A 7,215-nucleotide genomic window follows, 5' to 3' on the forward strand; every position below is an offset into this window, starting at 1 on the left:
TTACCCAAAGAAGACTGTACATACTTAAATGTTATTTTTAAGTACAGGCTATCTACTTCCCCCATTCAAAAAGAAGAATTTAGTATACTGATACTAGGTGTTTTTGCCAAAATAATAAACATATGTGAAACACGTTGTACTAAATAAAAATAGATGCAAACTGAATCTTTCATAAATATAACTGTCTTCTACTAGAAAAACCTAAATACAATTACAACTTTTCAACTACATTCCAAAATTTAAAAAATTAAAAATCAATTCAAATAATTCAGAAAATTGCTTTATTTTTTGAACTCCCATAAAAACGGAAACTATAATTTACATTAGTTGCAAAAGCAATAAAAATTAAAATAGAAATAAATCTGTTATAACTCTTAAAAATACTGAGCATAAAGCAAATTTAAAAGAAACAAAGAGAGGAAAAAGTACTTCTTTTAAATTGAAGATAATCTGAATGCTTGTGCCATACTCACCTGCAAATGTACAGAGGATGCATTCTAAACAGTGCAAGATTTAATTCATTTAGGACAATCCTACCAATCCCAAACCAATTTTCAATTACTTGTACAAATTTATATAGAAAATAAAAGTAAATCTTTCCTATTCAGAAAACTTCACACCAACACAGTAGATACAGTAGTCATGAGGTATGACACTGAAAATAGGGGGGGGGGGGAGCAAAACCAAGCATCCAAAGTACTCATACTTCAATTTAGCTATACACTCTTGCTATATATTTTTACAGCTATGGAAAAAAAATTCCTTTAAATTATATTTCTGAAAGAAGAGTAAACTTATCATTACATATTCTTTTTATGAATTTAAAAATATATACGTAATCTTCCTTTATATTTTATATGTTCAAATATGAGTTGATAGTGGGGTAATTTGGATTTTTTAAGAAAGCTCTATAGAAGAGATGAATACAACATACTGTATCTTCTTTAAGAAGTATGAGCTGAAATGTCAAGCATTCCTCATATTTTAAAATGTATTTAAGGAATGCTGTTCTTATAAACAATGGCTTTGAAAACAAAATACTGAGACCAAAATACATAACTAGAGGATCTCTATAAAGGTCCCCAAAATTATCCTTGTTCACAAAATCAAGGAAAACGCTTTTAGAATTTATCTTGACAGGAAAAATGCTACTATTGCTCTTTTGCTTTTTTTCTGATTCTCACAATTAGGCATCAGAAGATTTTTCCCAAACAAATACTGATAGAGATGCTGGTTTCAAGGACAAACAACTTTCTTAAGAGTCTATTTCTCAGGCATTTCACCATTTGTTGAAACTGAGGCAGGACTGTTCTGGTGCAAACTGTCACTGGATTTCTGTCAAGTATTCCTTCTGGAAAAGTTAACTGTGGCCTGAAGCTGAACTGCAGATGAAGGCTTACTAGCAGCATTTGGTGGCTTTGTAGAGGAATTAGATGGAAGTCTATGACGATTACTTTCCTCAACAGTAGAAGATGAATATCTTTTTCTTCCAAATTCTTCACTAATAGGAGGCTGCAAATCATGAAACAAAACACAGTTGACAATTTTACTGTATGACCTAAGACCAGACTTTGCCAACAAGAAGAGCAATTACGTTGGTGTTTCAGATTTTATTAGTTTAATACAAAGTTAGGATCAATTTAAGTCATTTAGAAAAAAATTTAATCCCCCAACTAAATGTGCCCACCAACATTTGCTCATGCTTTCACATCACATTTTTATCAAGCGTCTTTTATGTTTTAGGACAAGGTACATAATAAGGCATAAGTAAAAGGATGGAAGTTGTACTTCTGGCTTTCAAGAAAACATTTCTGAGACACTTTATTATTCACCTCTATTCACTGCAAATTATGTGGAAGTCTAGTCCTTTCCTCATATCCTAAACTCATATCCTAGGCTTGCTTGAATTTAGTAATGTTTGACTCACAGATACATCAATATAGCAGGGTGGAGAGAAGAGTCAAAGAACTTTCATCAAGTCTGAAAGTTTATCTAGGACTCCTAGGATAAAGAGAGTATTACTGATAACAATAAATGTAAACATCTTTAAAATATAAATACCATTAAGATCCTAACTAAGTTCCTTGAAACAGTCAGGAGAAATAGGTAGGCAGTAAAAAGTACTTTACATTACAAAATAAGCTTTACAGGCCTTTCCAGGTACAGAGTTTTAAGAACCCAGAGTCATATAACACTAGACTAGTATTTTCTTTGGAGAGTTGTTAAGATGATAGACTCTTTCTCAAATCTTCTGTTATACTCCCGAAAGGACATTGGATTTATTAGCTTTTATTCAGATAAGGCAAGAGTTACAACAAGTAACTACCACAGAGCGGTACATATTCTTGTTATGGAACTGGCTACTTCAATCTAGAAATTAGCTCTTACTTCTAAGCATACAAGTATTTCTATTAATTCCATCTCTGAGCCATCCAATTCATTTACACAAAACTGCAAAACTAATTAAACAGTAAACAGAAATTAACTTGACCTCCCTTCTCTAACTGTATCTTCCCTATTTTCTATCTCTAGCTCTCTTTTTCTTCTTTTTTTATTTCTTTTAATTTCTCTTCTTCCTCTTTTTACCTTATCTTCTTTTGTTCATCCCAACTTTTTCCTCAAGTGTTGTTTTTCTTCTTGAAATCAGATTGTTTAGGGCACTGTCCTGCCTGTACATATGAGCATAGTATTCTTGCCCTAATATAATAAAAGGGTATCCTGAAGCCATTATATATGTTACAAAAACTTTATGTGGCTAAAAGTACATTAAACACTAAAAATTCTTCAAACAACTACTAAGAAATTAATAACACATATACAAAAGCTAGCAAATCTTAAAAATATTTAGTGATAGGGCCTATAAAAATTAAAATTGTATTAAGTTTTTTCAAGATGTTAAGATCTAGATGCTAAAGTATACTAATTCTGCACCTGTTTTTAAAGTTTGACATTATTGCTAAACATAAAGTTAAAAAAATTTTAAAAATTCAAAATTAAGTTTATAGAAAGCCATTGATAAGAGATCAAAACAGAAGAGTAACACAAATAATAAAATATAGACGAATGAAAAGACTAAAACTTACATCAACACGGAAATCTTCTAACCGCTTGAAACTACAGAGGTATTCCTGAAGTTTTGGGTCAATAGACTGTGTATTTGACTGTGAGTATTTTAGATAAGCCCAGAACTTTTCTAATCCATACAGCTGACCTATTAACAAAGAACAGATAGCATGAATTACACCCAGTTCTTAAAATGTGATGCACAATGAACATGATCCTATTTGAGGATACAGTATTTCTTCCATTATGCTCCTTATCTACCCCTTGAGAATATTATTATGAAATAAACAGTAATGATAGCTAACATTCTAACACATTTGTGAATAACTGCTTTGTAATAAAAATTATTCTAAATACTTTATTATGTGTCGTAGATATCTCCCTAATTGGAATCATACAAAACTGTAGATTGGGTGTTTCAGTGTGTATTATAAATGATGAAATGGAAGCTAGAAACGTTAAGAAATTTGTCCAAGAGGAGGACGGAAGGAAATGTGTCAATAAATGAATGAAAACCTAACCTTTCTGTAAACTTTCACTAAGACAATTTAAGAAAATACAATTTAATTAATATAAATGTGCTCATCATAGAGGCTACTTTTATCATTAATTTAAAATTATTAAAAAGACTATAAAATTTTATATACATAAAATAAAATAACCTTATTAAAACTCAAACAAATATGCCCAAGGTCACATTACAGGGCACAGCAAAACTGGAAGAGCCAGAACCTAATAGGAGTGCTTTGTTTTTTATCAAAGTCTTGTGAATTTTCCACCTTTGAAAGAATGAAGTCTTACCACTTCAAATGTTCTACTAATGTAAAGTATTTTCCTTCTCTGACAAGTTTCTGCCTTACACAGCTTGGTAGATTTTACTGTAGTAGAAATGGTATTCTGATCTAGGGTCTAATTTGGCCTAAAGTTTTAATTCCTTTCTATCTTTCCAAGCATAGCTACTGACATTAGATAGCATTCTCCTTTACTAGACCATGCAAGTAGGCATTTTTTGAAGGGGCAGCAATAAAACACGCCTCCATAAAGGAAACACCTGGGATCACTTATTTTCTAGCATTTTACAGAAAAGATCTTCTTGCTGTTAATAGTGGCCTAAAAGTCTTAAAAGTTCTGCAGTGAAGAAAAAGATATGAATTCCCTCCCTAGTCATTGTCAGATTTCTGTTAACAATTTCCATAGAGAGGGTCTGTATCTTAGTTTTTACCAGATTCGTAGTCTTTTTTCGTTTCTTCTTGGAAATCCTTATATATTTCTTGTCTGAATTTTTTTTCCAGTCCATAACTATAAAACCTGAATAAACATTCTAATCCATACCTGTGGAAAGTAAAGAAAAGATTTATAATCAAGGTTTTACTGAATGCAATGCTTCATCTCATATTTAGCAACATGGGTATGAGTACACAGGTAAATAATCCTTAACATAAAATAAATTTGAAAATATATGTAATGTTTCATATATAAAATCTTTAGCTGAGGTGAATCCATAGATGGATTTGCCTATTGTTGATTTAGCCAAAGAACCTCATTGAAAGTACAGGGACAGACTTTGAACAGTTAGACTCCTAGCTTCTTTAATCAACTCTTTGTTATTTCTAAGCAACTGGTCAAGACTAACAAGTCAGGAATATTTTCATTTTCCCAAACCAAGGCTTATGGTGTTTTGCATAGTATTAAATTATCTTGAACAGAATCTTCACTCTAGCACTTAAAAAAAAAAATCAAACAGCTCTTAAAAAAGCCCAGCAAATCCCTTTGCTTTTGTGTAGGACTACAGCAGATGTTTTGCTAAAAGAGGGGTAATCATTAGATAAGTCCTTGTTTTTCTTCTGAATGCCTAGAGAGCCTGAGATTAGCTGTGGACAATGTGGCAGCAAACTCTACAGAATATGACTTAAACTAGTGGCAACAAGTAGAACTTTATGAGAGTGAAAGTCATGGACTGGATTGTGTCCTCCCAAAAAATATGCATGTAAAGATACCATGTGGAAACTATGATCCCTGATGAACAGAAATACAAAGTGGTTGTTGGAAAGGTAAGGGAGGAATGCAAAATTCTTTCATCTCATCACAGCCCTAACTGGATATAAGGGAATGCTAACAAGGGTATGGTCTATTTTGAGTCAAGATAAGACTTCAAAACCACATCAAGAAATAATTGCCAGTATTAAGAGTTTCTGCAAGAAGAAGCTTCTTAACATTGAGGAAGGCCAAGGCACAGAGAAATTCCAGGCAGGGCAGCCTACAGCTGCTGAAGGAAGCAAGGACTTTCCTCTACAAATGAAAAGAAAGAGAGCAGGCCTTCCTGTAGAGTTAGCAGCCTGAATTTGTCTCTATGAAGAAAACTGTGGTATAAGGATAGGAGGAAGACTCATCAACAACCTGCATTAAACAGGAGGTATGACCTTGCTTACTTAAAGTGAGGAGAACTTAAAATGCTTGCTGCAGAATATCCAAAACTACAGCCTTCAGTATAAACTGCATCTCAACCTCAAGAAAAAAATTTTCACCACTAGGCTGAGAGGCAACGTCATGATAGATGGAGAAAGGAATAAAATTGTCAATGATTTCATCTTACTTGGTTTTACAATCAACATCCAATCAACATCTGCATCAACACGAAGCCATCAGTTGTTAAGAAATAAAAACATAGATTGGATTGGGAAACTCTGGTATAAAGGACTCTCCAAAGTACTGAAGAGCAGTGATGTCAGTTTGAAGACTAAGGTGCACCTGATTCAAGGCACTGCTATGCACTAGAAAGCTGAACAATGAATAATGCTCATAGAAGAAGAATCAATGCCTTTGAATTGATAGAGAAGAATACTGAGTACCTCACTGAATGCAAAAAAACAAAACAAAATCAAAAACACCCCATATAGATCTTGGAGAAGTTGCAGCCAAAATGCTACTAAGAGACAAAGATGGCAAAACTTCTTACAAATTTTGGGCATGTTGTTAGGAGGGGCTGGTAAAGGGTCAGCAAAAAAGAGAAGAAGACCTTCAACAAGAAGGACTGAGGCAGTGAGTGCAACAATGGGCTCAAGAAAATCAGAGATGATGATGACGGTGCATGACATGACAGAGTTCAAATTTATTATTCATAAGGGTTGCTATGAGTCATACTCAACTTGATGACACATAACAACAAAGTGTGGAGAATAAACTTCTGTTTGTTAAATCCATTCATTTTTGTCTCTTTGCTATAGCAGCATTAAATAATTAAGACAGTGGGCAAGGACACTGGTAAAAAGCTACACTGCCTCAAAACCTACTACACAGCAGTAGTAACCAAAACAGCATGGTAGTGGTATAATGACAGGCACACAGAACAATGGAACAGAATTGAGAACCCAGAAACGGACCCACCTTATCTATGGTCAACCAATATTCGACAAGAAAATAAAATTTATCAAATAGGGAAATGACAATTTCTTCAACAAACGGTGCTGGCAAAACTGGGTTGCTAACTGTAGAGAGCTGAAGCAGGATCCACATCTGACACCACACATAAAAATCAATTCAAGGTGGATGAGAGACCTTGGAGTAAAGCCCAAAACGATAACGTTCATCAGAGACAAACTGGGATCAAGCTTTGATAGCCTAGTCTATGATATAAAGAGACTGTCAAATATAGCCAGATATGCTCACTCTGGAGAGGATAAAATTGATGAATGAGACCTTCTAAATTAAATCTGTGTGCTTATAAAAAAAGGGCTGGGTGGGGAGACAAGTGCAGCAATGAATGAATGGAAATCCAAAATATCTGTAAATGTTCATTAAAACTATAAAAAATAAAATAAAATATGTATTCAGGAGAAAACAAAAAGAACTATTTTTAACAGAGTGAAAAGAAAACTACCAACTGGGAAAAATCAGCATTCTCACCACTGGGACACTTGGCAGCATCATGAAAGATGGAGAAGAGATTAAGGTTGTTAACAGTTACATCTTGCTCAGCTCCACAATCAATATTCTTGGCATCAGCAGTCAGTAAATCAAAAGACGAATTGCTCTAGCAATTAATTATAATCTAAAATTATAAAAACTAGAGCAGAAATAAATGAAATAGAAAACAGAAAAACAATTGAAACTATCAACAAAACTAGGAGTTGGTTCTTTGAAAAGGTCAACAAA

At 33.4% G+C, this 7,215-nt stretch overlaps 1 pseudogene across 1 annotated transcript in view; it reads right to left on the minus strand.

Annotated features, from left to right (window-relative positions):
* Positions 1 to 1,263: 1,263 nt before the first annotated feature.
* Positions 1,264 to 7,215, minus strand: part of LOC102870655 — a 30,707-nt pseudogene continuing 24,755 nt past the window's right edge. Inside the window, exons 4-6 of the transcript XR_439016.1 lie at positions 4,286 to 4,395; positions 3,084 to 3,211; positions 1,264 to 1,512 (exon numbers count right to left, since the gene is read on the minus strand). The product of XR_439016.1 is annotated as a la-related protein 1B-like (transcript). The remainder of the gene's footprint in view (positions 1,513 to 3,083; positions 3,212 to 4,285; positions 4,396 to 7,215) is intronic.

Source organism: Elephantulus edwardii, unplaced genomic scaffold, assembly GCF_000299155.1.
Source record: "Elephantulus edwardii isolate Elephantulus edwardi_28Jun2011 unplaced genomic scaffold, EleEdw1.0 scaffold00311, whole genome shotgun sequence".
Lineage (NCBI taxonomy): Eukaryota > Metazoa > Chordata > Mammalia > Macroscelidea > Macroscelididae > Elephantulus > Elephantulus edwardii.